Source organism: Bos indicus x Bos taurus, chromosome 21, assembly GCF_003369695.1.
Source record: "Bos indicus x Bos taurus breed Angus x Brahman F1 hybrid chromosome 21, Bos_hybrid_MaternalHap_v2.0, whole genome shotgun sequence".
NCBI classification, from domain to species: Eukaryota; Metazoa; Chordata; class Mammalia; order Artiodactyla; family Bovidae; genus Bos; species Bos indicus x Bos taurus.
The window spans coordinates 284,858-312,849 of record NC_040096.1 but is presented as its reverse complement, the minus strand read 5'-3'; the positions used below and the strand labels follow the sequence as shown (position 1 = coordinate 312,849).

Sequence of the window (27,992 nt, the reverse complement as noted above, 5' to 3'; positions counted from 1 at the left end):
GCCTTTGTCAGAGCTGCACTACCCTGTCTGTCTCGGAAGTGGCACCTTCACTGGCCAGCTCCATGGCTTCGCAGCGGGTGCAGGGCATAGCAATTGGTTCCCGAAGAGTCTCTCCGGAGAGGAGGGATCCGGGTCCACAGAGAATAGGTTACAGGAGAGATTTTCATCATCTTCTAGTCATCCTTTCAGCCCAAATTTCATTAGAAGCTCACATTTGACAACCAGTATGTTTAAATCACTTCACGCTGCAGACAAAAAGCATTTCTTGCTAGAAAAAGTACAATTTAGGCCAGTCGTTAAAATCCAACAACAATTGGTTGAAATAAGTTTGCTTACCTCAGAGTGATTGTTGGAGACCTTGGTTACATCATGCACACCGTGTCATGATTTTACAATCGCAGGAAAACCCCATCTCTCATTGTTTAACATTTAACAATTAAACAATGATAATTACAATAAATACATCATTTACAAAAGCCCTATATTTGTTCATAGGCTGTATACAGACAAGCACTACAGCACATTCATTTGAAAGACTGAAATCAGGTATCAGAACATGAATTGATCTGAAAGGATATTCATAGCCTGAATATACAATAAAAAGTAAGGAATTATATAAATGAAGTCATAAGTTTACATAAATATAAGAAACATTAAATTCTAAAATATTTTCTCTATGGTATTCATGAATTTTTCACTAATTAAAAACCCTGTAATAAAATATCTTCGGGTCCATGTAACAGGTATTAACACAGTAAAGATTGAGTTGAGTTAAAGATGTAGTCTTTTGTATAATCATCTGGAGAATTAGTGCAGGTAAACTGGAAACAAACACACGGATGAATCAGTCCTGGGATGGCAGGTGGTGCCCAAGCTCCTGCCCCTCCAGACACCCCTCCACCCCATTCGGGGCTTCAGCTGCTTTGAGAATTCAGAGAAACATGGAGGACCAAGCAGATCAAGGAGAGAACTCTGTGGCTGACTTTATTCTGACATATAGCTAAAAGCTGCTGGTAAAAAAAAAAACAAACAAACTCAAAAGCCCAATCCAGCTTTCTAGCTGAGACGTGAACAGGACAGAGCAGACAGCCTCCTGCCCTCAGAGTGGCTCAAGAAGGGCTGGGCCCCAGGGCCAGACCCACCAGAGGACCACCCAAAGCAGCACCTGCAAGGGAGGGTGGCCCTTCAGCAGGGGTGGCCCCAGATGCTGGTGCACTTCTGTGTGAAATGCTGGCCTCCACACGGAGAGGCCCAGGGCATGGCAGCCTGGTGAACCCTGACTCTCTGGGCCCTGCTCCCTCAGAGAACGTGCACGCAGGGCGTGGGCAGGGTCACCGCCGCTGTGGGAGGGAAACCCATGCACACTGATGCGAGGGAGCCTCTGCTTTACTCTCACCACTCCGGTGGCAGAGGGGCACCAGGGTTACGTTCTCTGCTGCTGAGGGCTCTCCCAGGCCAACCTCCGGAGACCCACTGACACTCCACTCCCCGGGGCATGGGTTCCATGCCCCCGAGGGACCAGGCTGGCCTGTACTCACCTTGAAGCTCAGCAGGAGCAAGTCCTGACTGTAGCGGAATCCAGCCTCTGTGTTTCCGCCACGCTGCCCTGTCCCACGAATGTGGGAGGAAGCGTGCAAACACAGAGTGCGGTTAGTCGTGCAACGCCATACAGGGCACGAGGACACACATGCTCACACCCACAGTGACGCCCACTCTTACTGAGGGTCTGGGGAAACTTCTAGAAGGTGGATGAGCCAGAGAGAGCGAGCCAGTGGGCTGCCACGTGGTGGTCCCTGCCATCCGCGGGGGGAAGGCGGTCACACTAGAGCAACAACGGCACGTTCAATGAAAGAAACGCCGTCATGGGGACAGCTACTCCTGGTGAGCAGCTGCCAGTCTCTCCTTAGACCTACGGATTCACAGAGCTCCAGATTCACAGATTCGACACAGTCTATTGTTACTCAGTTTTACACTTATTTCATTCCCTCAGCTGCCAGTTTTGCGGGAAGAGGTACGAGATGACAAGACCACCATCAAATGTGAAACCTTGAGATCAGAGGAGATCAGGTGCTTTCAGGGTGGTATGGCCAGAGACGGAGACGGAGGCGGCTGCTGCGGGGTGCCCTAAGAGCCTTTCCCTGCGCCTGCCTTTAGCTGTGCCTCCCTTTCACTCTGAACTGCCAGTAGGGCCAGGCAGCCACACCTCTCCTCTGGGGGCGCACACTGTACTTGAGCCACACGACCTGGGACCAGAATCTGGCCTGCTGACGCGACCATGCCCTCTAGCACCGCAACCCCAGGCCAGCAACAGCTGGGATCCCCCAGGGACTGGGCCAGCAGGCGTGCATGCGGGGCCTGTGGGGTAGGCTGAGGGGCCCTGAGGTTTGGGTGCCCTCCCATCCGGGGCCTCTACAGGCCTGGCTCTGCTCCCTCGTCTGCCGAGCAGGGCCGCCCTCCATCCCGTTCACTTCTCAGGGCCACACCAACACGGAGGTGTCTGGCTTCGGGGCCTGAAGCCGCCCGCACCTCTGCGGCCCACAGGCCTCTGAGCCTCCTGCGGGCCCAGGCGCAGCCCAGCCTGGGCCCTGAGCACCCATCTTGCCCAGCACCTGCCCAGTGCCCAAACCCACTGGGAGCCACGAGGCGCAGTGGACCGGAGCGCTTCAGTCCCGCCCCTTCACCCTACCGAGGCACCCCCTTGCCCCCACCAAGCACTCGACCTTCCTGAGAAAGTAGAGGAGCCTCAGGCAGGCACACGGACAGACACACAGACACTCGCACGCACCCACACGAAGGGAGACAGCCTGCCGGCTCAAGCTCCTCAGCCAGAGCCATAGCACCGTTGAGAGGTTGGGGCCAGAGGAACGGATGGGCGGCTGGGTTTCTGGAAAGACAGAGGCAGAAATACATGAAGTTTCCGAGACAGACTCCAAGATGGTGAGAGGGAGATACAGACACACACACCACACACACACACACACACACACACACACACACACACACACTTGAGTGTGATCCTTGGAAATACTTCTGTTCATAGTTGCTGGGTTGAGCCCAACTTTTCTATGACCCATGGACTGCAGCCCATCAGCCTCCTCTGTCCGTGGCATTTCCCAGGCAAGAATACTGGAGTGGGTTGCCGTTTCCTTCTCCAGGGGATCTTCCCGACCCAGCGATCAAACCCGAGTCTCCTGCTGGCGGATGCCTTGCCATCTGAACCAGGATACTGCTAATTCCCTAGGCAAAATACAACAAAAAGAGCTCGTGTTCTACTAAGTGGAAAAATGATTTAAGAAGCATAAGGTGTCCTTTGTTGGTATCTTTGAATCTTTATTTAGTTTTTGTTGATTTTTACTATTAAGGCTACTTGAACAAGGCAAGGGAGAAACCCCAGAATTGAAAAGCAATTGACTTTTTTGAAAGAAACATGTGTAGGTTAAGCTCTCTTTATTTTTGAGAGATGGTTAAATGCAAAATTTTTATTCAACACATATGACTTTTGTGAACTTTCTTTCAAATCTCCATGATGAATCCCTAAGGCCTCCAGGAAGAAAGGAGTAGAGGGGGAGACAAAAAGAGCAACCTTCCCCCTTGGTGCCATCTCAACCAGCTGCTTAGTTCCTTCATCTCATGGACTACGATCTGGGCTTATCTGGTTTGTCTGATTCTTGTTTCGGGGACCGTTTCTAGTCACAAGGCTGTAAACAGTGGGCAGGGGGAAGCCCTTCTTTCCATTCCACATGAGATCCAGTGGACAATCCAGTCCCTGCCCACTGCATTGAGTGTGCAGCAACAATATCAACGGTGATGCTGGTTAACAATGCATATTCGTGGAATCCACTCCATTCGCTACTGACTGTTTGTGGTGGTGGTCTGGAACCTATACCTGGAAACTTTCTTGATGATTGCAAATCACACCAAAGTCTGAGGATGATGGAAGATCTTCACATTTCTGGAAGAGCCACACCCCAACCGAAGGAACCACAAGACTTGCCTGAAATGGTAAAGGTATAAGTATTGGACTAAATGTTGGAAGGTCTCCACCTTGGCTATGTAAGTCAAACGATCTTTTTTGAAATGAAAATGGATCATACTGAACGTTCACATTCTTCTAGAGCATTGTAAAAACCCTAAATTGTAGAAATCTGCTGTACAAATTCCTTGAAAGCAAGAACCTATATTGATGGATATGTCTTAATGCCTTAGATTGTGCCTTGAATATAGTGTACACATCAACCCAGGAAAGGAAAGAATTGAATCGCCAAATATACAAAGAGATCAAAAGTGCCGAGCCAAGTGACACCTTGAGGCTTCCAAGAAGCCTTTTGTCTTTCACACACTAAGTAAATACTGAGCACTTACGATGAGCTAGGAGGCATGTAATAAGTTTCTGGAAATAGAATGCGGAGAGAAGAAGACACAGAGTTCCTTCTTTCACTGAGACGAATCTAATGATAAATCTCAGGCAGATACTTTGAGAACTTATAGAGGGGCCTCTTCCCTCACCAAAACCTGGGTGTCAGGCAAGACTTCTCAGAGTAACGATTGAGTTGAGATCCATAGGTTGAACCTACGTAAACCAGGGATGAGATGCAGGAAGAAGTTCAGGCAGGGAAAATAGCATCTTGGAAGGCTATGTGACCAGGGAAACTTAGGACATTCAAGAAATGAAAAATGCCCTATGGGATGGAAGCCAAAGAGTGCAGAGGGCATTCCAATGTAAAGACATCAGAGAAGAATGTGAGGAGCAAGCATGAAGGGAATTGGTCCTATATTCAATATGATGGGAAAATACAAGAGCAGTTGGAGCAGGGAGGTGATAGAATTGCATCTGCATTTCCAAAAGGTCATCTTGCTCCACATCACTAATGATTGGAGAGACTTAACTCCAAACTACAAGGAGGGACCACTTCACATGAGTCCGATTGGGCCTCATTGCAATGTCTGTCAATAACAAATGCTGGAGAAGATGTGGAGCAAAGGGAACTCTCCTTCAAGGTGAGTAGGAATGGGAGTTGCTACAGCCAGTATGGAAAAGAGTATGGAGGTTCCTGAAGTAACTAAAACTAAACGTAGCCTATAGTTCAGCAGTCCCACTCCCAGGCATAGATCCACCCAAAATATAAGTCAACAAGATAGATGCCCCATTTGGGCACATATATCTGTGCGTGCACGCGCGTGGGAACGCGTGATGGATGGCCTCCGAGCCTGGGGGTGGGGCGGGGGCGGGGGCTGGGGCTGGGGCTGGAGCCGGTGCAGCCCCTGGGATTGCCTGAGGACGCCAAGGGAGCCCAAGACGGAGACGGGACGACCTGTGGTCTGGTTTCCTGGAAGCCGAATGCGAATGCGGAGGGGCTCGCGGGCCGCACGGAGGCAACCCAGGTCTGCAGCGGGAGTCGGGGCCCAGGCCACTCAATCCCCCGGCCCCGGGAGGGGCTGGGGCTGCGAGGGGTCCGAGAATTGGGACGCGGGGCGGGGGCTAAAGGACCTCTTCTGGTAGGCAAAAAGCCTACAGCACCCGGTATTCCCAGGTGGTCTCCCATGCCTGACCCTGCATAGCTTCGAAGATTAGACGAGGTTGGGTTCCTTCAGGCTGATATGGCAGGAGACAGAGGCGGCTGCGGCTGGGCGCCCTAAGAGCCTTGAGCTTCGCCTCCCTTTCGCTCTGACCTGCTGGTGGGGCCAACGGGCCGCACCTCTCCTTGGGGGTCGCGCGCTGTACTTGAGCAGCAGAATCCGCGATGGGACTCCAGCCTACCGATGCTGCCACGCCCCCGAACACTGTCAACCCCAGGCCAGCAACCGCTGGGACCCCCCAGCTTCCGGGCGGGCGTGTCACCCTCTAGCAGGGCTTGCTTAAATTAAAACCGTCATAAATTAAAGACTTCAAAAGTTGTGCTCATTCAAGCTGAAAGGGAAACCAGGGCAAAGTAAACAAGGATGGAACACCATTAAGCTACGAGTAGGTGAAGTGTGCGATTATATGGATCTGCTTGTGTGTGTTATTTGTTCAGTCATGTCTGACTCTTTGCGACCCTGTGGACTGTAGCCCTCTAGGCTTCTCTGTCCATGGAATTCTCCAGGCAAGAATACTGGAGTGGGTTGCCATTTCCTCCTCCAGGACATCTTTCAGACCCAGGGATTGAACCCGAGTCTACTGTATCTCCTGCCTTGGCAGGCAGAGTCTGTACCACTCTGCCACTGGGGGAGCCTTGTGACTGTTCAGGCCGCAGGCTGGAGGTGGCTAAGGCCCCCTCCCTCCACTGCGCCAGTTTGCCTCCCCGCCCCCGCCCACCACACCCCTACATGAGGCAAGGTGATTGTGAAAATGAAATAATAGCTATGGGGCCTGAGAGGAGAGGAACTGGGTTTTGAGGAAATTCATTTAGGGGACATAAAGAAAGTAAGGAGTAAATAAAATCTGACAATAAAGTGGATAATGAAGGACCTACTGTACAGCACAGGGAACTCTGCTTAATGTTATGTGGCAGCCTGGATGGGAGAGGGGTTTGGGGGAGAATGGACACAGGAATATGTATGTCTGAGTCTCTTTGCTGTCCACCTGAAGCCATCACAACATTGTTAATCGGCTGTGCTCCAGTGTAAAATAGAAAGCTGAAAACGAAACAGAAATGACAAGTGCAGCTGTGGAGAGAGTGTGGTAGACACAGCCCAGGTGTGATTAAAGTGGAGAAAATCACAGATTCATTAGATAGAAAGTTCTTGCATCATTTAGACATTTATCTAGGAAGATTGAGGAGGAACTAGAGAAACAGGTGAAAGGTTGTTGTTGAATCACGCGAATATACCGGGATTCTTGGCCCCCAGAGGAGAAGAATTCAATCCGGGGCCAGAGACGAGGCTTGATCGCTCAGAGCTTTTGTGTAATAAAGTTTTATTAAAGTATAAAGGAGATAGAGAAAGCTTCTGACATAGGCATCAGAAGGGGGCAGAAAGAGCACCCCCCTGCTAGTCTTTAGCTGGATGTTATATAGTCACTAGCAGTCTGTTAATGAAAGAAAGGAATGTCTTAAAATTCAGAATGGCACCAGGCCCCTCACCCATAAGATGCATTTTGGGATAATCTTGGCACCAAATGGTTTATCCTGGGCCATAAAACCATTAACTTGAATCTTGAAGCAGGGCAGACCACCATACAAATAGTTTCATTTACATAGATTAGAGGAACAATATCCATACTGGTTTGTCAAGTAGGTTCTGGGCCAAGAGGTGGAACCGACTTGGAGACGGAGTTTGGGGTAAAGGCATAGTACATTAGCATAGCTTAAGACAAACATTTCCATAAGAAAAAGGCATTGGTTATCTCTAGGCTCAAGAATAGCTAACTTCAGGCAAAACCAGGTGTCATTATGGCAACACAGTAACACAGTATTTTAAGAGAAACCTCCCTTTAAATTTGTATAGAGAAGAAAAAAATATTGCTAGTTTGTTTCCTCCTGCCGCTTAAGAGAGATAAAAATGTCTGACACTTGCAGGCTATTTCCTCTATTTGGAGACCCTTGGCCTTCCTGCCTGTTACCCTCTCACAGGGGAGCAGGAAAAACTTAGGGGAGCGCCTTACAAAGCCAGGATGAGAAGGACAGATCACCAGCGCCCAGGGAGGACCTGAGGCCTGAGCACTGGCATGCATCCTGCCCCTCAAAGTGGGAAGAGGCGTGTGATGCTAGAAGAGGTTAAAGCTTTGTGAGATGGGGCGGTTAGAAGACAAACAGCACGGGTGTGAAGGACAAAGAACATTCCTTTGAATATCCCCAAACTTTTTGACACCAGGGAGAAGTTTTATGAAAGAGAATTTTTCCCATCACTTGGAGAAGGGGGGATGGTTTCAGAATGATTCAAGTGCATTACATTTATTGTGTACTTTATTTCTATTACTACATCAGCTCCACCTCAGATCATCAGGTATTAGATCCCGGAGGTTGGGGACCCCTCTCTCGGCTCTCTCTCCAGGGCATGGCTATCAGGTCACTGAGGCATCTTGTCTGTTTGCCTGTCATTACTTAGAGCCTTCAAATAAGAGAATTATCCCCCCAAAAAGAAACGTTCTCAAAGAAACAGTTTCAAATCTGTGTGTATTGCTGTGAGTGGGTGATGTTTTCTACTATTATGAGGTTTGAGTTTCAAGGGTACCTGATTCCCCTTTGAATTCTAGCACTGCCTCATCATAGCTGCTTCACTGAACCAACTTTTGGTGTGAATCATTGATAGAAGCTAGACTTACCATGTGGCTCAGTGGTAAAGAATCCACCTGACAATACTGGAGACACAGGTTTGATCCCTGAGTCAGGAAGATTCCCCTGGGAGAGGAAATGACAACCCATTCCAATATTCTTGCCTGTGAAAATCCTATGGACAGAGGAGCCTCACGGGCTACAGTCTGTGGGGTCCCAAAGAGTTGGATATGACTGAGTGAATCTCTATTTGATACCAATGCTTTATCATTTCGAAGATGATTTATTAAAATTATGTAAATATCAAGGTATGTTCATTCCCATTAGTTTTTTGTTGTGGTGGTTGTTTGTTTGCTTTGCTTTTTGGCCACACCATGTGGCATGTGGGATCTTAATTCCCTGACCAGGGATTGAACCTGTGACCCCCTGCATTGGAAGCTCAGAGTCTTAACCACTGGACCATTATGGAAGTCCCATCATTAGTTATTGTAATAAAATTCCAGACAGAACAAAGCCTTGAAAAAATACAAGCACTACAGGATATCCAGGTGCCACCTTAAACTTCAGAAATTTTCCCATGTTGAGTAAAGACGTGAAAAAAATGATTGTTTGAAATCTTAACAGCTGGCCCCATGATTCCTTTTTGGGAAGAGGAAGGAGGGAGCTGTCTCCTTGAGGGAAAGCCACTGAGGGTCAAATGCTACAGGCACCTGGACTCCAGGGGAAGGAAAACCTGCCAGGCTGGAGATTAGAGGAAGAGTTTCTTGTTTCTGCTCCTGCAAGGAGAGGGGAGTAGGGGCAGAGGGCAGAAAGGAAAGAAATAAGACCACGAAAGAAAAGCCAGCCGGATGGATGGAAGCTGAGCCCGGGCAGGGGAAAATGACATGTCAGTGTTAGATGGTAACCCAGCCATTCCCAATCAAATTTGTTCACTATTACTGGGATGTAAAGCCTGCCTTCCATCTCTTTAGGAAATTGGACTCAATTTACACATGGAAGCAAGATCTCAGTAGTCTAGAAACCAAGAAAGCCCTTTAGGACTATTTACAAAAACCAAGGTGGGGCGGGCGGGACTTCCCTGGCAGTCCAGTGGTTAAGACTTCACGCTTCCAGGGGGTGAAGGTTTGATCCTTGGTAAGGGAACTAAGATCCTACACATTGAACTTGACCAAGGGAGGGAAAAAATGCTATCCTTAAAAAGAAAACCAAGAGGGGTGGGCTTTGGGCTTCCCAGGGCTGGAATTGGGACCCAGCTGAACTGACATCTTGTTTTTTCTTTCCTTTTCCCTCCCAAGTTAAGTATAAAAACAAATACCTTTTTGTCTCACACTCAGCTTTTTTTTTCATGAAGGTTAGAGGTCCTCACTTTCCAGGTTTTGATTTAGCCAAGGATTTCAAAAAGCTTTCTGTTCACAGTGTTCAGCTAAATACAAGTAACAAAAGCTTGCCTGCTTACTCTAATTGCTTTAGATAAGACCTTATCTTGCCTGTTGCTCCTCCCCTTAACTCCAGCCTCTGTGGTTACCATTTGACCTCTTTCCAGATTACTTGATTCTTAATGTCCTGATTGTTTTTTAATAGTCTTTAAGTTTTCTCACTTTTTTTCCCCCTATCTGGATTAAGAGAGGAGGAGAAAGGAGTATTCTCTAAAGCAATTTATGGTTCATATCTAAGAAAAAATAATGGTTTAAGAATTGGGAAACCCCAGGTTCTGGCCTTAGCTCTACTGTTGTCTAGCAGACACTCAAGCTATTTCTAAAATAAATTAGAATTGCATCTTTTTTTTTTTTAATAATTGAGGTTTCTTTTAAATATTTATTTTATTTATTAAGTAGTTATTTTACTGCACCGGGTCTTAGTTGCAGCACATAAGATCAATCTTCCTTGTGGCATGTGGGATCTAGTTCCCTGACCAGGGATCAAACCCACACCCACTGCATTGGGAGCAGAGTCTTAGCCACTGGACCACCAGGGAAGTCCCTGAAATACCTCTTTAATGTCTCTTCCAGGCTAAAGTCTGAATCTCTGGACCCTCATAGTTTCCCACCACATTTATTCTCTGCTTTCCCCTGTACCAAGGAAGAATCTGGTGTATTCATGAATTCTAATTCTAAATCATTAAAAACTGGTTTCTGTCTCTTTTTTTTTTACTTCAAACTTTAGAAAACCTAATTAATTAAAACAGAAGAACTTATAAAACATATTTTATACAGTGGTTTTCTTGCAAGCAGTCTTTAATAGACTTCTTTCAAATTCTGACAAATACACTAGGTGTTTGGTTTAGATATGCAGAACTAAAAATATCTAAAGGAGAGATTTTTAATTACTTAGTTCAATCCATGAAATTCCTGAGAATTCTATCTGGAAGAAAGAATAAGAAAGAGTATGAGGGACTTCCCTGGTGGTCCAGTGGCTAAGACACTAGTCCCAATGTAGGGGGCCTGGGTTTGATCCCTCGTCAGGAAACTAGATTCCACGTGCCACAGTGAAGACCTGAAGAAGCCAAATAAATAAATAAATAAAATTCAGGAGCAAAACAACAATATATATTTTTAACAAATGGAATATGGGCTTTGCAGTCTGAGAGACCTGGCCTTTTTCTTTTTCATGGTAGCATGCAAACAGGATTTATTTCAGAGAGAAAGTATAAAACTCTCAGCATAGACACAGAGGAGGTGAAGTGCCCCAGACCGGGGCTTTTCAGTGCAACTTTAGATAAGTTACTTAACCTCTCTGAGCCTCAATTTTTAAAGAAATTTCCCTGTTTTATTCATACTTTTTAAACTATTTTTTAATTGGAGGAAAATCGCTTTACAATGTTGTGATGGTTTCTGCCATAAAAACGTGAAATGCTTCACCAATTTGCATGTCATCCTTGAGCAGGGACCATGCTAATCTTCTTTGTATGATTCTAATTTAAGTATATGTGCTGCCAAAGTGAGCACTGAGCCTCAATTTCTTCATCTATGAAATGGGAATGATAGCTCCCTTGCAGGACTGTTGTGAGGATCACATGCCAGGTATATATTAAGTACTCAAACATGTTCACGTTCTCCTCCATTAAACGCCATCTTATTTTTTACTTTGCTCACCAAGGGCACACGCTTGGGCCTGAAACAGCCTAGGTTCAATGGCCTGATCCCACAATTTTAGCAACTCGGTGATTTGGGACAACTTGTTAACAATCTCGAAAGCACTGTTTTCTCATCTGGAAAATGGAGTTGGCAACAACAGTGCCCAGCTGCAGGAAGCATTCATGAACTAGTCAGATCCGTCAGAATCACATTAAATCACCATGGAGACAGCAGGGATACTGAGAGAGTGCTGATGCTGAGTGGCTGCTGAGTTACTGACAAGGGGTCAGCCAGGTGACCAGGAGGAGGCTCCATCCTTCTCTTTCTTGATTTTACCTTTACTTGCCCCACTTTTCTTTTTTAAAATATTTTAAATTATTTTTTGGCTATGCTGCTGCTCCTGCTGCTGCTAAGTCGCTTCAGTCATGTCCGACTCTGTGCGACCCCATAGACCGCAGCCCACCAGGTTTCCTCGTCCCTGAGATTCTCCAGGCAAGAACACTGGAGTGGACTGCCATTTCCTTCTCCAATGCATGAAAGTAAAAAGTGAAAGTGAAATTGCTCAGACGTGTCCAACTCTTCGCGACCCCATGGACTGCAGCCCACCAGGTTCCTGCATCCATTGGATTTTCCAGGCAAGAGTACTGGAGTGGGGTGCCATCGCCTTTCAGTTCAGTTCAGTTCAGTTCAGTCACTCAATTGTGTCTGACTCTTTGTGGCCCCATGAGTCACAGCACGCCAGGCCTCCCTGTCCATCACCAACTCCCGGAGTTCACTCACACTCACATCCATCGAGTTGGTGATGCCATCCAGCCATCTCATTCTGTTGTCCCCTTTTCCTCCTGCCCCTAATCCCTCCCAGCATCAGAATCTTTTCCAATGAGTTACCTCTTCACATGAGGTGGCCAAAGTACTGGAGTTTCAGCTTTAGCATCATTCCTTCCAAAGAACACCCAGGACTGTTCTCCTTTAGAATGGACTGGTTGGATCTCCTTGCAGTACAAGGGACTCTCAGGAGTCTTCTCCAACACCACAGTTCAAAAGCATCAATTCTTCGGCGCTCAGCTTTCTTCACAGGCCAACTTTCACATCCATACATGACCACTGGACCATAGCCTTGACTTAACGGACCTTTGTTGGCAAAGTAATGTCTGCTTTTCAATATGCTATCTAGGTTGTTCATAACTTTTCTTCCAAGGAGTAAGCATCTTTTAATTTCATGGCTGCAGTCACCATCTGCAGTGATTTTGGAGCCCCCAAAAATAAAGTCTGACACGGTTTCCACTGTTTCCCCATCTATTTCCCATGAAGTGATGGGACCAGATGCCATGATCTTCGTTTTCTGAATGTTGAGCTTTAAGCCAACTTTTTCACTCTCCTCTTTCACTTTCATCAAGAGGCTTATTAGTTCCTCTTCACTTTCTGCCATAAGGGTGGTGTCATCTGCATATCTGAGGTTATTGATATTTCTCCCGGCAATCTTGATTCCAGCTTGCCATCACCTTGGTGGGTCTCAATTGCAGCATGTGGGATCTTTCACTGTGGGGCATGGGTTTCTCTCTAGATTTGGCTCCCAGGCTCAATAGTTGTGACTTGCAAACTTAAGTGCCCTGTGGCTTGTGGGATCTTAGTTCCCCCACCAGGGATCAAACCCTCGTTCCTTGCATTGGAAGGCAGATTTTTAACCACTGGACCACCAGGGAAAGCCCCTCCCCACTTTTCTTTGTCTTTCTCCTTTATCTTCTCTCTCAGTTTCTACTGTGTGAAAAATGATTGCATCCAGAGTGGTATGACATGTAATCCATATATTTTCTTTCCCTTCACTGCCTCCATAAGTCTTGTGTCTGTGCATGACTCCTTCTCAGTGCTGGGTTTTTGATTCCACGCCCCCAGGTAGAATACTGTGTGTTGAACTCTGTGCCATGGATTTGGTGCTGTGCGCCCTCCTCTGCCTCTGATACCTCCAAGATGAAAAGACTTAATTACTAAGAATCCTGGGGGCAAAATTAATTCTCAGGAAGGACCACGACTTAGCATCTTTGCATTTCTCTTTTACCTCTGAAAGAGCATAGTCTGCTTGTTCTGTCTTATGGCCTCTTGTTTGATCATGCTATGCATAATAAATTAACGTGGCATTTCCAACAGGAGTAATTCTACTTACTTCTTTCCCTGAATAGTTAGACTGGGGCCAAATGGCTTCTTGTTTTTACTTAAGAGTTAAACAAAAGGGACTTCCCTGGTGGTGCCGTGATTAAGACTGTGCCTTTCAATGCAGGGGCTGCAGGTTCAATCCCTGATGGGGGGACCAAGATCCCACATGTCTCACTGCTCAAAAACCAAAATGAAAAACAGAAGCAATATTGTAACAAATTTAATAAACAACTTTAAAAATGGTCCACATCAAAAAATTCTTTAAAAATATATATATGTAGTCTATATGTATGTGCATGAGTATAACCCTTTGTACTAAATAGTTTGGCTTTTTACAGCAAACTACATTAGAAGCCAATTTGTTCAGACATGGATGCTTTGAAATGTAAATTCATACTCCCTACTAACAAAGGACCATAGGAATTCAATGTCCTGTGCACATTTGGCAGCACAACCCAACTTTATGTCACATATTTGGGAGGCTGAATGGTGCCATCTATATAATCTTGGACTTAAATTTCAAAACCCTGGCTAGAATTTTCTGCTTAGCCTTTCCCCCACAACTGATAGTTTTACCCCAGAGCTAAAGAGAAATAAAGAACAAAAACAGGCCGTTGCTGTGTTGATTATTTCTTGCTCACCTCTATTTTTTAATGTGGACCAATTTTTTTCAATGGCCACATCATATAGCATGCAGGATCTTTAGTTGGGCATGCAAACCCTTAGTTGTGGCATGCAGGATCTAGTTCCCTGACAAGGGATGGAACCCCAGCCCCTTTGCATTGGGAGCTCAGAGTCTTAGCTACTGGACCACCAGGGGAGTCCTAGACCCATTGTTTCTTGACTGCTTTCCCTTCGTGCCTGCAGTCCTTTCTTCCCTTAAGATCATTAATGACTGAGACCTGTTTAAGGACAAGCATTGTGGCCAGGCTTAGATCACAAAATGTTTTTGACCAAAATGAGGTCATGCTTGATTCTCTTTCTCCAGGGACCCCCTCCCCTATCTGCTTACAACACCCAATATTGACATAAAAGAAATTTCCAGTTATTTCAACCAGATCATCAGATGCTCTGAACCAAACTCAAGACTGTTAGATTTGTACTCTTTGTATATTTCCTCCGGCTTCCCAGGTGGCTCAAGTGGTAAAAAATCCACCTACCAATGCAGGAGATACAGGTTTGATCCCTGGGTCAGGAAGATCCCCTGGAGGAGGAAATGACAACCCACTCCAGTATTCTTGTCTGGAAAGTTCCATGGACAGAGGAGCCTGGCAGGCTACAATCCACGGGGTTGCAAAGAGTCAGACACAACTTAGCCACTGGACACACACACACATGCATGTAATTCCCCATATTTTGTCTTTCCTCTTGTCATGATGGGCATTAAAGTCTTAAAATGAAGAGGGTCTACAAGCTTTTTTTCAGGGACAACCAGGAAGGGTGGTGGCTGACTAGCCCACTCAAGATGGCTGTTCCCTTGCTCTCTGTCCGTCCCTTGCTCGACCAGTGCCTGCTTCATTTACACTTACTCTGGCCTTCCTACATACTTGCCTTGGGCGCCAGCTAGTGATTGTTCTTATCAAAGGGGCGGTGAGGTGTGTGCCCTTCTGTTGGTTTCCCTGGTAATCAATGAGCCCATCTGATATCAACTCCCCTGTAACTGGCAATCTACCCCTCCACAAGGAGCAAAGACTGCTGCCACGTCCTGAAGGTGTCTGCTGCAGCAGGGTGGGAGGTCGCTCCAGGACTTTGCTTCAGACACAGAAGCTCCCCATCTGTCAAACCACTGATGTCTCTGTTGCCTGATGCACGTGTGCATGCTAAGGCACTTCAGTCAGGCCTGACTCTTTGCAACTTTATGGGCTGTAGCCTGGCAGATTCCTCTGTTCATGGGATTCTCTGGTCAATAACACTGGAGAGGGTTTGCCATTCCCTTCTCCAGGGGATCTTCCTGGTGCAGGGATCGAACCCCCATCTCCTGTGTCTCCTGTATTACTAGTGGATTCTTCACCTCTGAGCCACCAGGGAAGCCCTCTGTTGCCCAATCCAGGCTTTCTTCAGTCTTGAAGCTGGGCAAATGCAGGCTTTGTAGGCCGGTGAGGTGCAGTCCAACAGGTGGGCATAAAGAGACCTGGCTCCAGAGCCCCTCAGGAAGGGGTGAGAAACTTGACAGCTTGGGGAGGTGGTGACAATTACCAGGAGGAGAGGTGGTGGGGTAGGGGAATCCCTGGGACCTGCCAGGGTGGAATAGGAGAATTTGAAAGGAGCCTGCCTGGGCCTGTGGATCTCCCCCTGGGGGGACTTAGGAGAAAGGGTTCCTCAAATACACTGATAAATATACTCTGCACTGTAATAGGATTCCATATGAAACTGTTACAGCCAAGGTGTTACGAGCCCATTCTTGTGTCACAGAAAGCTAGGCTGTTCCTCCATTTGGAAGGTATTATTTTATTTTCCTTGTTCCTAAAATAGCACAAAGGAAGGCTTCTGTTTGTTCTCTTACCTTGTGCTAATCCTAGAGCAACATGAATATGCTGACTGTACGCGGATCTTGAAACAACAGTGAAAACTTCCAACACAAGAAGACAAATTCCCACTCCTTCCCCCTTTCCTCTTGGATTCCAATGACTGTCTGTGTTTAACCCTAGTTTTGCCTATTCTTTCCCAGAAAAGTCACAGCTAACATGCATGGATCTACTAGCAGGAGCATAGATTCAGTAGGATGTGGAATTCCAGCTTGATTCTCCAGGGGCTGACATCTCATCAGAGAACTAGTCCTGAAGAGCATATGTTCAGTGCTGAGTTTGGGGTTCTGCATGATAATGGCTTCAGGAATGCAGCTGAGACAAAAATCCCTGTCCCTGAGGGTTGAAACACTCAAGCTCCTTGGAGAAGGTGAGCCTCCAGGGACAGATGTAGAGAAGAAGTAAAGAGAGCAGGTGAGTAAGTCAGAAAGAGAAAAACAAATATTGTATATTAATGCATGTATGGTATGCATTATGGCAGGCTACAGTCTATGGGGTCTATATGACCAATGTCACGACCAAAGTGACTCAGCATGCACGCACCACACATAGATACAGAATCTAGGAAAACAGTACTAATGAACCTATTTACAGAGAAGAAATGGAGATACAGATGTAGGGAATGGACTTGTGGACACGGTGGGGGAAGGAGAGGGTAGGACAAGTTGAGAAAGTAGCATTGATGTATATACACTCACTCATTCTCAAAGTCACTCAGATGTGTCTGACTCTTTGAGACCCCATGGACTACAGCCCGCCAGGCTCCTCTGTCCATGGGATTTCCCAGGCAAAAATACTGGGGTGGGTTGCCATTCCCATCTCCAGGAGATCTTCCCAATCCAGGGATCAAACCTGAGTCTCCTGCATTGCAGGCAGATTCTTTACCATTTGAACCACCAAGGAACCCCATGTATGCTCATAACTTGTAGGAGGCTGCTATATAGCACAGGGAGCCCTGTAATGCCCTAGAGGCATGGAATGTGGGGTGAGGGAGGCTCAAGAGGGTAGGGGGATACATACATGTATATAATTATGACTGATTAATATTGATGTATGGCAGAGAGCACCACATCATTGTAACACAATTATCCTCCAATTTAAAGATATATGTATATAGAGAGACAGGCAGGTGGAGGGTGCAGGCAAGAGCAGCCTGTGTGGGGCATCTCTGTGAAGGAAGAGGGACCCAGTTCACTGGAGACAGCAGTCATGGCTGAAGCAATTTTTGATTCAGTGAAAGCCTAAAGTAGGACTTTCCCCAGATTAATGGAAACCCTGTGTGTTGCAAACATATCCATCAGAGCATTAGAGGGAGGTAACGGATGACCTGACTCCTGGGACCTGCCAGCTGAATATGGAGTTGGGAGGGGGACTGTGTTCAGAGAGGCTCAGCCTCTGTACATCTGCTTGCTCTCCTGTGTTGCTCTGCCCAGTCAGGGCTGAGATAAGGGTGCATGTGTCCCCCTCCTTCTCCCTGTAAACTCAGCTCATATTAGGTCTTTCTCTCACTCTCTCCCTTCCTCTGCCTTTTCTGCACATGGCCAGATGTTGAGAAGTCCTTCCTCGCTGTGAATTTTGGATGGAATGTCCACGTGTGACATCAGTCTTTTGTGTGCATGCCCAGATTAGCAGGGAGAGTAAACGATGGGAACTCTATCAATACCCACCTGGTCTGAGGATCACGAGTCTCCAGGCCCAGCTCTAACACCTTTTAGCTCCTTGAATGCTGGCATTTCAACTACCTGCTCTTCAGTTTCATTTATTTGTAAAATGGAGACATTAATACCTCCCTATCTACCTCGCACAATTTCCTTGAGGCTCAAATGAAATGTGGTTGTGAAAGTGCTTTGGAGACAAAGAAATGTATTTATTAGGAGTAACTCAATACTTGAGGGGTTGCATGAAGGGGAAGGTTGTAAAACTGGGATGTCTCAATAAATCCCATCCTGTCCTATGATTTTATAAAATTGTTTTATACTACTTTGTTGTTGGTCAATAACTAGGTTGTGTCCACCTGTAGCCCACCAGGCTCCTCTGTCCATGGAATTCTCCGGGCAAGAATACTGGAGTGCAAGGCCATTCCTTTCTCCCAGGGATTTTCCCAACCCAGGAATTAAACCCACATCTCCTGCTTGGCAGGTGGATCCTTTTCCACTGAGCCACCAGGGAAGCCCTTTATATTCCTTCAATAAGTTGAATTAGATAGCTTTTTCTGCTGTTCTAACAACTCTCACTCTAGCAATATCTTTTTTTCCTCCCTAGATCCCCTTAAATGCAGAACCCAGGGCCTCCCTACACGATCCAGCTCACCTTGTTCGGCTTCCTCACCAGCCACTGGGTCTCCCAGCCACTGAAGCAGCAACAAAAACTCTCACACAGCATCTCCAGAGGCTCTCTGGACTTCAGGCATCACCCCAGGCCTTCCAGCAGCAGCTGATGTAAAAAATTTGAAAAGACTTTTCCAAAAACGACAAGATGCTCTACACAGAGACTTGGGTGTCACTTGGCTCCTCGCTTAGAAACAGCTTAGGAACCTTATTGTGAAAGCAAGTCCTGCAGTATTTCAGGAACAGTTATTCACAACACAAACATTGACATATTTATAAACTTAGGAATGTGATGATACCGTGGAATAGATAAAGGGACATATGATAAGTGTCCTTGGTGAGGTTGGCTGTGTGAGACCAGGTCCGAGAAGGATATAACCAGCACATCCCCAGGGCTCCACAAGTGGTTTAGTGATGGGATGATTGACCATGGTGTCATAGTTTGCTGGGGATGCTGTAACAAAGCCTTAGTCCATTTAGGCTGCTGTAACAAAAGTACCATTGATAAGTGGGCTTCCCTGATGTCTCAGAGGTAAAGAAACAGCATGCAATGCAGGAGACTTGGGTTTGATCCCTGGATTAGGAAGATGCCCTGGAGAAGGAAATGGAAACCCACTCCAGTATTCTTGCCTGGGAAATCCCATGGACAGAGGAGCCTGGTGGACTACAGCCCACAGGGTCACAAAGAGTTGGACATGACTGAGTGACTAAGCCACCACCACAATTGATGAGTGGCTTAAAAACAACAGACATTTATTTTCTGGAGGCTGGGAAGTCCAAGATTAAGATGTGGGCAGGGTTGGTTTCTTTTGAGGCCTCTCTCTTTGGCTTGCAGACGGCTGCCTTCCCCACAGACTGTCTTCCTTCTCTGCTTGTTGATGTCCTAATCTTCTCTAACTGTGTATATGTTAAGTTTCTCAGTCGTGTCTGACTCTTTGGCACCCCATGCACTGTAGCCCACCAGGCTCCTCTGTCCATGGGATTCTCCAGGCAAGAATACTTGAGTGGGTTGCCACGCCCTCCTCCAAGGTGATCTTCCAGATCCAGGGATCGAACCCACATCTCTTATGTCTCCTGCATTGGCAAGCGGGTTCTTTACCACTAGGGCCACCTGGGCCTCTTATTATATGGACACAAGTCAGATTGGATTAGGATCCACCTGTATGACTTTGTTTAACTTTAATTACCTTTTTGAAGACACTCTCCTAAGACAGTTACTTTCTGAGGTCTTGGGGGTTAGAACTTCAACATAGGAATGGGGGGCAGGGGTTACAACTCAACCCTTAACTCACACTGTGGGCAAGGTAAAGAGAATCAAGACGAATGGAGAAGCCACTGGGAACTATTAATAGCAGAAGCTTCCATCATCCTTGGGCCTAGACAAACAAAAGAGAAAGGGTGTGCTATTTCTAGAACACGTCCAGAGCTGTGGTCATAGGAGAGCGGCCGCCCAGCGTTGGTGCTATATGACAGAGGAAGGCACCCATGGTGGAGACCAGGCTCTGGCAGGGAGGGAGGGAGAAGACCCGCCCCTCTCTTTCCCCGCCCTTCACACTTCTCCCTTCACACTCTAATAGTGCTTCCCTTTGGTCAAGAGCCGAGAAAGAGGCACTGATAACAGCGAAGCCTGGGGCGTGCAGCTTGTAGATATCAGGCTTTGAGGCAGGGAACAGGATGACAAGTGTGGCCAGGGGTGGGAGGGCAGTGGTAGGATTTGAGTGGGACGATGAAGAATCACCAGCTCAGTGGAGAAAACAAAGATATTTCCAAAGGAGGAATTAATTATGCATACTCAGGTAACATAAATGGGCTTTAAAGTATCATTGGAAAACAGAAAATGCTACGTAGCTGCAAAAAATACTAGTCATACATTCGAAACTGAACCACATATTCATGTAACCATTTCCAGTCCCAGAAGTTCCTATTCTAAGATACTTGTTTGCAGAAGTAAAGCAGAATTATAGAAAAATAGGTTTTTCAATCTTGTCATGTTGAACACTTATGTTCTTAAAATGGGATGGGAAGTATTACTGGAACAGTTCTGGAATAGAAAGCAGCTCTCTGACTCAGGAGGGTGCCTGTGTGACCACACCCATCAATCATCACAGCATGGTTATATGAACTGGGTACGACCCCTGTGTTATTGCACTGGTGGTGCTATAACAAAATACCACAGGCTGGTGGCTTGGACAACAGAAATTTGTTTTATCACCACTCTGGAGGCTCGAAGCCTGAGACCCAATGTTGACAGGGTGGATGTCTGCTGAGAGCTCCCTTTGGGAGCTCCTTTTCAGTGTGTGCTCACATGGTCTTTCCTGGGTGACTTTGCAGGGGGGAAAAGCAAGGGGGATGGAGGGAGGGGGAAAAAGAGCGATATCTTGCTGTCTCTTCTTTTTTTTTTTTGCTGCTGCTGCTGCTAAATCACTTCAGTCGTGTCCAAATCTGTGCAACCCCACAGACGGTAGCTCACCAGGCTCCCCCGTCCCTGGGATTATCCAGGCAAGAACACTGGAGTGGGTTGTCATTTCCTTCACCACTTCTTTTTTTTTTTTAACCTAAGTTCAAATCGTCCTGACTTTATGATCACAGAAATACTATAAATATCCACAGTTGGTGAACACCGTTATAAGAAATACAGATAGAAGGATGCATAGAGAGCTACATAGATAGAGTGACTGTAACAGGAATAGGCTCAATCTGCACATGCTGTTTTTAATGTATAGTGTTGTATTTAGTGTTACTTGAATTAAAAAAAAAATTTATTTGATCACACCAGGGCTTAGTTGCGGCATGTACGATCTAGTTTGCTGACCAGGGATCAAACCCAGGACCCCTGCATTGGGACACAGGCTTGATCCCTGAGTCAGGAAGATCCCCTGGAGGAGGAAATGGCAACCCACTCCAGTATCCTTGCCTGGAAAATCCCATGGACAGAGGACCCTGGCAGGCTATAGTCCATGGGGTCACAGAGAGTTGGAGATGAGGCTCCACATCCAAATACAGCCACTCTGGGGGTTAAGATTTCAACATATGAGTTTTGGACGGGACCCCAAACATTCAGTCTGTAACATCCCACGTAGTGATATGAAATAGATGACACTTGATATGTTGATACTGATAGTCATTAAATCAATAAAACTTCTTTGCACACCTACTGTGTTCCCAAATCTCTGCTAGGCTCTGACATTATAGGTAGAAGAAAAAAAAAAAAAAAAAAAAACTGCCTCAGTCTTTAATGAGTTTATAACTTGAAGAGAGACAGAGAAGCTTTTAGAACACAGTGGTCACTGCCAGGAGAGCCTGAGCATTTGTGCTAAGTCACTCGGTCATGTTCGGCTCTTTGAGACCCCTTGGACTGTAGCCCACCAGGCTCCTCTATTCATGGGATTCTCCAGGCAAGAATACTGGAGGGTGTTGCCATTTTCTTCTCCAGACACAGGGATCAAACCCATGTCTCTTGGGTCTCCTAAACTGGCAGCGGGTTCTTTTCCACTTGCACCCATGGTGACTCAGATGGTAAAGATTTCACCTGCAGTGCAGGAGACCTGGGTCCTATCCCCAGGTCAGGAAGATCTCCTGGAGGAGGGCATGGGTACCAGTATTCTCGCCTGGGATTTCCATGGACAGAGGAGCCTGGCAGGCTACAATCCATGGGGTCGCAAAAGAGTCAGGACACGACTGAGCGATTAACACTTTCACTTTCTGTTCAGTGCCTCCTGGGAAGCCCCAGAGCGCCTAGATAGGACGAATAAACCACTCCCTGGGGGCAGCAGAAGTGATGTGCAAACAGAAACGGAAGATGAGGAGTATTGGATAGTAAACACGGGGTGGGACAGACAAGGGGGAGCATTCAGGATTAAGGAAGATGATACACAGAACTAGGGTGACCAGGATCCTGGTTTGCCCAGGGCTGTCCTGGTTTTAGCACTAAAATCCTACATCTGGGAAAGCTCGGGGTCCCTGAGCCTTATATGCTGCTGCTGTTGCTAAGTCACTTCAGTCATGTCCAACTCTATGCGACCCCATAGAAGGCAGCCCACTCAAATGAAATCGAAATGAAAAAGGAGACGTTACAACAGACAACACAGAAAGAGAAAGGATCATAAGAGAAAATTAGAAACAACTGCATGACAATAAAATGGATAACCTGGAACAAATGGACAAATTCTTAGAAAAGTACAATCTTCTAAGACTGAACCAGGAAGAAATAGAAAATATGAATAAGTCAAGCACCAACACCAGTCACAAGCTCTAACTATGAACAGGTCAATCACAAGCACTACTAACTGTGATCAAAAGTCTCCAACAAAGAAATGCGCAGGACTTCACAGATGAATGCTCTCAAATGGTAGAGGTGTGATAATACCTATGCTGGTAAAACTGTTCCAGAAAAATGTGGAAGGAGGAGCATTTCCAACTCATTCTGCGAGGCCACCATTACCATGAACCAAAAGGAAGCAGAAATGCCACACAGAAAAGAAAATTACAGGCTAACATCACTGATGAACATCAACGCAAAAATCCTGGGGAAAATTGTAGCAAAAACCAAACAAAAACACATGAAAAGGATCATACACCAAGTTCAAGTGGGGTTTATCCCAGGGATTCAAATATTCTTCACTATCTGCAAATCAATCAATGTGATACACTATATTAACAAATTGAAAGATAAAAAGCATATGATAATCTTGATCGATGCAGAGAAAGGTTTTGACAAAATTAAATACAAGTTTATGATTTAAAAAGCACCCCATAAATGGACATGGAAGAAACCTACCTCAACATAAGAAAGGTCATATAGGAAAATCTCTCAGCAAACATTATTCTCAATGGTGTCAAAATGTAAGCATTTCCTCTAAGATCAGCATCCAGACCATGGTGCCCACTCTTATTCCTATTAATCAATATAGTTTTGTGAGTCAAAGACACAGCAATCAGAGAAGAAAATGAGAAAGAATGCATATTGAAAAAGAAGAAATCCATCTGTCATTGATTGCAGATGACCTGTTTCTATTCACAGAAGACCCTAAAGATAGAACCAGAAATTTACTAGAGCTAATCAATGAATTTTGTAAAGCCCAGGATATAAAATTAATACACAGAAATCCTTTGCATACTGATAGCACAACAAGAAAAATCAGGAAGAGAAACTAAGGAAACAGTGGCACTCCCCACTGCAACAAGAATAGCATAGCTAGGAATGCCGCTGCTGCTAAGTCATGTCAGTCACATCTGACTCTGTGCGACCCCATAGATGGGAGCCCACCAGCCTCCCCCATCCCTGGGATTCTCCAGGCAAGAACACTGGAGTGGGTTGCCATTTCCTTCTCCAATGCATGAAAGTGAAATATGAAAGTGAAATTGCTCAGTTGTGTCCAACTCTTTGGGACCTCATGGACTGTAGCCTATCAGGCTCCTTTGTCCATGGGATTTTCCAGGCAACAGTACTGGAGTGGGTTGCCATTTTCTTCCCCAATAGCTAGGAATAAAGTTACCTAAACAGACAAAACACATGTATGCAGAAAGACAGGCTGTATGATGAAAGATAGCAAAGATGAAACAAACAGATGGAAAGATATGCCTTGTTCTTAACTTAAAAGAAATCAATGTTGTGAAAATGACTATACTACCCAAAGCAATCTGCAGATTCAATTCATCCCTATCAAACAACCAATGACATTTTTTTTTAAAGAACTAAGACTAATAATTTTACAATTTATATGGGGGGAAAAAAGACCCAGAAGGGCCAAAGCAATCTTGGAAAGAAAGGTGGAACTGGAGGAATCAACCTTCTGACTTCAGACTATACCACCAAAACACTATGGTATAGGCACAAAAGCAGAAACATAGAGCAATGGAACAAGATACAAAGCCTAAAGATAAACCCACACTCCTATAGGCATCTTTTCTTTGACAAGGGAGGCAAGAATGTACAATGGAGAAAGGACAGAAAAGAGAGCCTCTTCAGTAAGTGGTGCTGGGAAACTGGACAACCACATGTAAAAGAATGAAATTGGAACACTTCTTCACACTATACACAAAAATAATTCACAATGGATTAAAGACCAAAAGTAAGGCCAGAAACTATAAAATTCTTAGAGGAAAACATAGGCAGAACACTCTTTGCCATTTATCACAGCAAGACCTCCAAGAATGACTGAAATAAAAACAAAGATAAAAAAAAATGGCATCTAGAGAAACTTCAAAGTATTTAAGCAACAAAGAAAACTATAAACAAGATGAAAAAACAACCCTCAGAATAGAAAATAATTGTAAATGAAGCAATTGACAAAGGATTATCTACAAAGTACACAAGTAGATCATCGAGCCTAATATCAGATAAAAAGCAAGCAACTGAAAAGTGAGCAGAAGACATGAACAAATTTCTCCAAAGAAGACATTAAGAAGGCCACCAAACGCATGCAAAGATGCTCCACATCACTCATTATTAACGAAACGCTAATCAAAACTACATGAGGTATCACCTCACACCAGTCAGAATGGCCATCATCAACAATTCTACAAATAATAAATGCTGGACAGGACATGGAAGAAAGGGAACCCTCTTGCACTGTTGGTAGCCATGTAAATGGATTACAGCCACTGTTGGGAAGCCCAGTACAAAATAGCCAGTTGGAGGAAGTCTTGGGAAAATGGCGAAGGGCCAGAAATACACGGGCTTGGTGTGCTCGGGCAGAAAAACATCTCCTGCCTTTGGATATGCCCGGCGCCAAGATTTAATAATAAATATTAACGATGTTGCTTGAGAAAACAGGTTATGGGATAAGCACATGGGTCACTTAGAGTGCAATGTCCTTGAAATATTTTTACTGATTAGGTGTTAACCCTGTACGCACTCGGCTGGCTGTATACTCTAAGCTCTTTGTTCCTACTTCTATAAAAAGGCTTGACTGCAGAAATAAACTTGTCAGTCCTTGCAAGAGACTGTCTGAGTGTCCTTCTTTCAGGTTTGTCGCTTCCAAGTCCTGGGGAGAAAATCCCCAACAGCCACTATGGAGAAGGAATGTAGGTTTCTTTAAAAAGTAGGAATAAAACTACCATATGATGCAACAATCCCCTACTGGCCAGATACCCAGAGAAAACCATACCTCTAAAAAGACACATGTACCCCAATGTCCACTGCAGCACTATTTAAAATAGCCAGGGCATGGAAGCAACCTAATGTCTATCAAGAAAACAACGTATAAAGAAGTCGTGGAACACATACACAATGGAATATTACTCAGCCATGAAAAGGAACAATACGAGTTAGTTTAACTGAGGTGGATGAACCTAGAAACTGTGATACAGAGTGAAGTAAGTCAGAAAGAGAAAAACAAATATAGTATATGAATGCATACACATGGAATCTTGTAAAATGGTACTCGTGAATATTTGAAGGGCAGGAATAGATACACAGATGTAGAGGAAGGACTTGTGAACTCAGCTGGAGAAGGAGAGGGTGGGATGAATTGAGAGAGTAGCACTGAAACATCGCCACTACCATATGTAAAATAGCTAGCTAGTGGGAAGTTGCTATATAACATGGGGAGCCCAGCATGGTGCTCTGTGACAATCTAGAGGGTGGGATGGTGGGAAGTGGGAGGCAGGCTCACCAAAGAGTGGATAATATACTTATGGCCTATTTGTGTTGTTGTATGAGGAAAACAAACCAGATATTGTAAAGCAGTTATCCTTCAATTAAAAATTAATAAATACAATCTCAAAACTATCATTCAACACTGTACTGTCATCTAAAGCTATATGGGATCATCTTCTATTCCTAGCTATTTTTCCACTATAAGTGCTTATAAATGTCATTAAAGGTTTTGAAAATATGATTTTAATAGCTACACAGTATTGCTTAATATCTCACACATAAATAATAACATTTCAGTCTCAACATAGAAACATAATACCAAAAAAGGTTTCCATTTTAAACTAAAGCTTGCATCTTAATTCAGTTCAATGAGAATTCCTCTGAAGACCTAAAATTCTTATGAAAAGTAAATTATGTGGAGTCCTTCTTGCTTTCATCTGTTATGCTGTATTTTCATTTACTTCTAAGGACTCTTGGACTTTTGACATTTTTTCCTTAGGCTGTAATTTTTGACTGAGATAAAATCTTAAATTTAGATATTAAGAATGTCAAGAAGCACTCTTGTAAGTGTGAGTCACTCAGTCATGTCCAGTTATTTCTGACCCATGGACTGTAGCCCACCAGGTCCTCTGTCCACAGAATTTTCCAGGCAAGAATATTGGAGTGTGTAGCCATTCCTTTCTCGAGGGGATCTTCCTGACCCAGGGGTCAAACCCTGGTCTCCCACATTGCAGGCAGATTTTTTACCACATGAACTACCAGAGAACCCTGACCCTGGTGTACACGGATGTAAAAATCTTCAAAAGAATATTAGCAAACCAAATTGAAGACACATTAAAAAGAATCATACACTATGATCAAATGGAATTTATTCTGTGCCTGCAAGCATGATTTATTATTTGCACATCAATCACTGTGATACACAATATAAGCAAAATTAAGAACGAAATCGTGTGATCTCAATAATTGCAGGAAAAGCTTTCAACAAAGTGTAACATCAATTTTGGTACAATCTATCAATATAGTGGTTAAACATGCAACAACCTAAAGGGTATATAAGACAAGCCCACATCTAACATCCAAGTCAGTGGTAAAGAGGTGAAAGAATTTCCTAAGAGATCAGGAATAGTACAAGGATGCCCACTCTCACCAAACTTGTTCAACATAGTAGTGGAAGTGTCCTACCCAGAATAACTAGGCAAGAAAAGGAAATAAAAGCATCCCCATTGGAACAAATGAAGTTACACTGCCACTATTCGATTATGACAGGATTTATATGAAGCCATAAAAACTCCACCAAGTAACAAGTATTAAAGCTAATAAACTCAGCAATGTAGCAGGATGTGAACCATCAGAGAGAGAACAGAACAGTACCATATACAAATGCATAAAAAAACAACCATGAAATAAATTTTACTGATGAGCAGAAACACCTGTACAGTCACAGGCTCCAAGACATAGAGTCTGGGTTCAAATCCCACCTTACACTGACCTGAAGAGTGACCCAGGGCAAATCACACAATGATCTGAGGCTCAACATATTCAACTGTAAAATGGACATAAACCCAGTATCTCCTCCCAGGGCTGTGAAACTCCAAGGAAATGCTTATTTAGGCCTGGGCGTTGGAGTGTCTCCGGGAGCCTCTCTTGTATGAAACTCCTCTAGGACTGGGCTCTCCTGATCCTGTGGGTGAGGGTCAAGTGTAGAGCCTGGGAGCCAAATGGGACTGGACAAGGACGAGGACAAAAAAAAAATACTAGTTCTGTGTCAGGGAGGGAAGCCACCTCCTTTCCAGATCTCAGAGTGGGGCCTGCACCAAGGGCCTGGGGGATGCACAGTCAGATGTGAACCCCGAAGCCCTCCCCCCAGCAGTTATGGAGCCTTCCTGGCAAGAACCTTCTCTCTGGTCCAGGCTCCAGTGTGATGCGGTGCTGCTCCCTGAGTTCTCCAGGTCTCCACAAGGCAAAGAGTTCTTGGGACTTGGACGTCTATTAAACCACAGGTGCCTGAGAGTCAGAATGACACAAGGACTAACAACATTGAAAATTAGCTATATTAAAAAAATGACAGAAGTACAGACAGGGCAGGGGATGAGAAGCAGAAGGATTGACTACCTCTCAAG

General features: G+C 45.2%; 1 non-coding gene across 1 annotated transcript; it reads right to left on the bottom strand.

The window, feature by feature from the left end:
* Positions 1–11,030: 11,030 nt before the first annotated feature.
* Positions 11,031–11,137, bottom strand: LOC113880238. Its single transcript, XR_003507695.1, has one exon. It is a non-coding gene; the product is annotated as a U6 spliceosomal RNA (small nuclear RNA).
* Between the last annotated feature and the right edge of the window lie 16,855 nt (positions 11,138–27,992).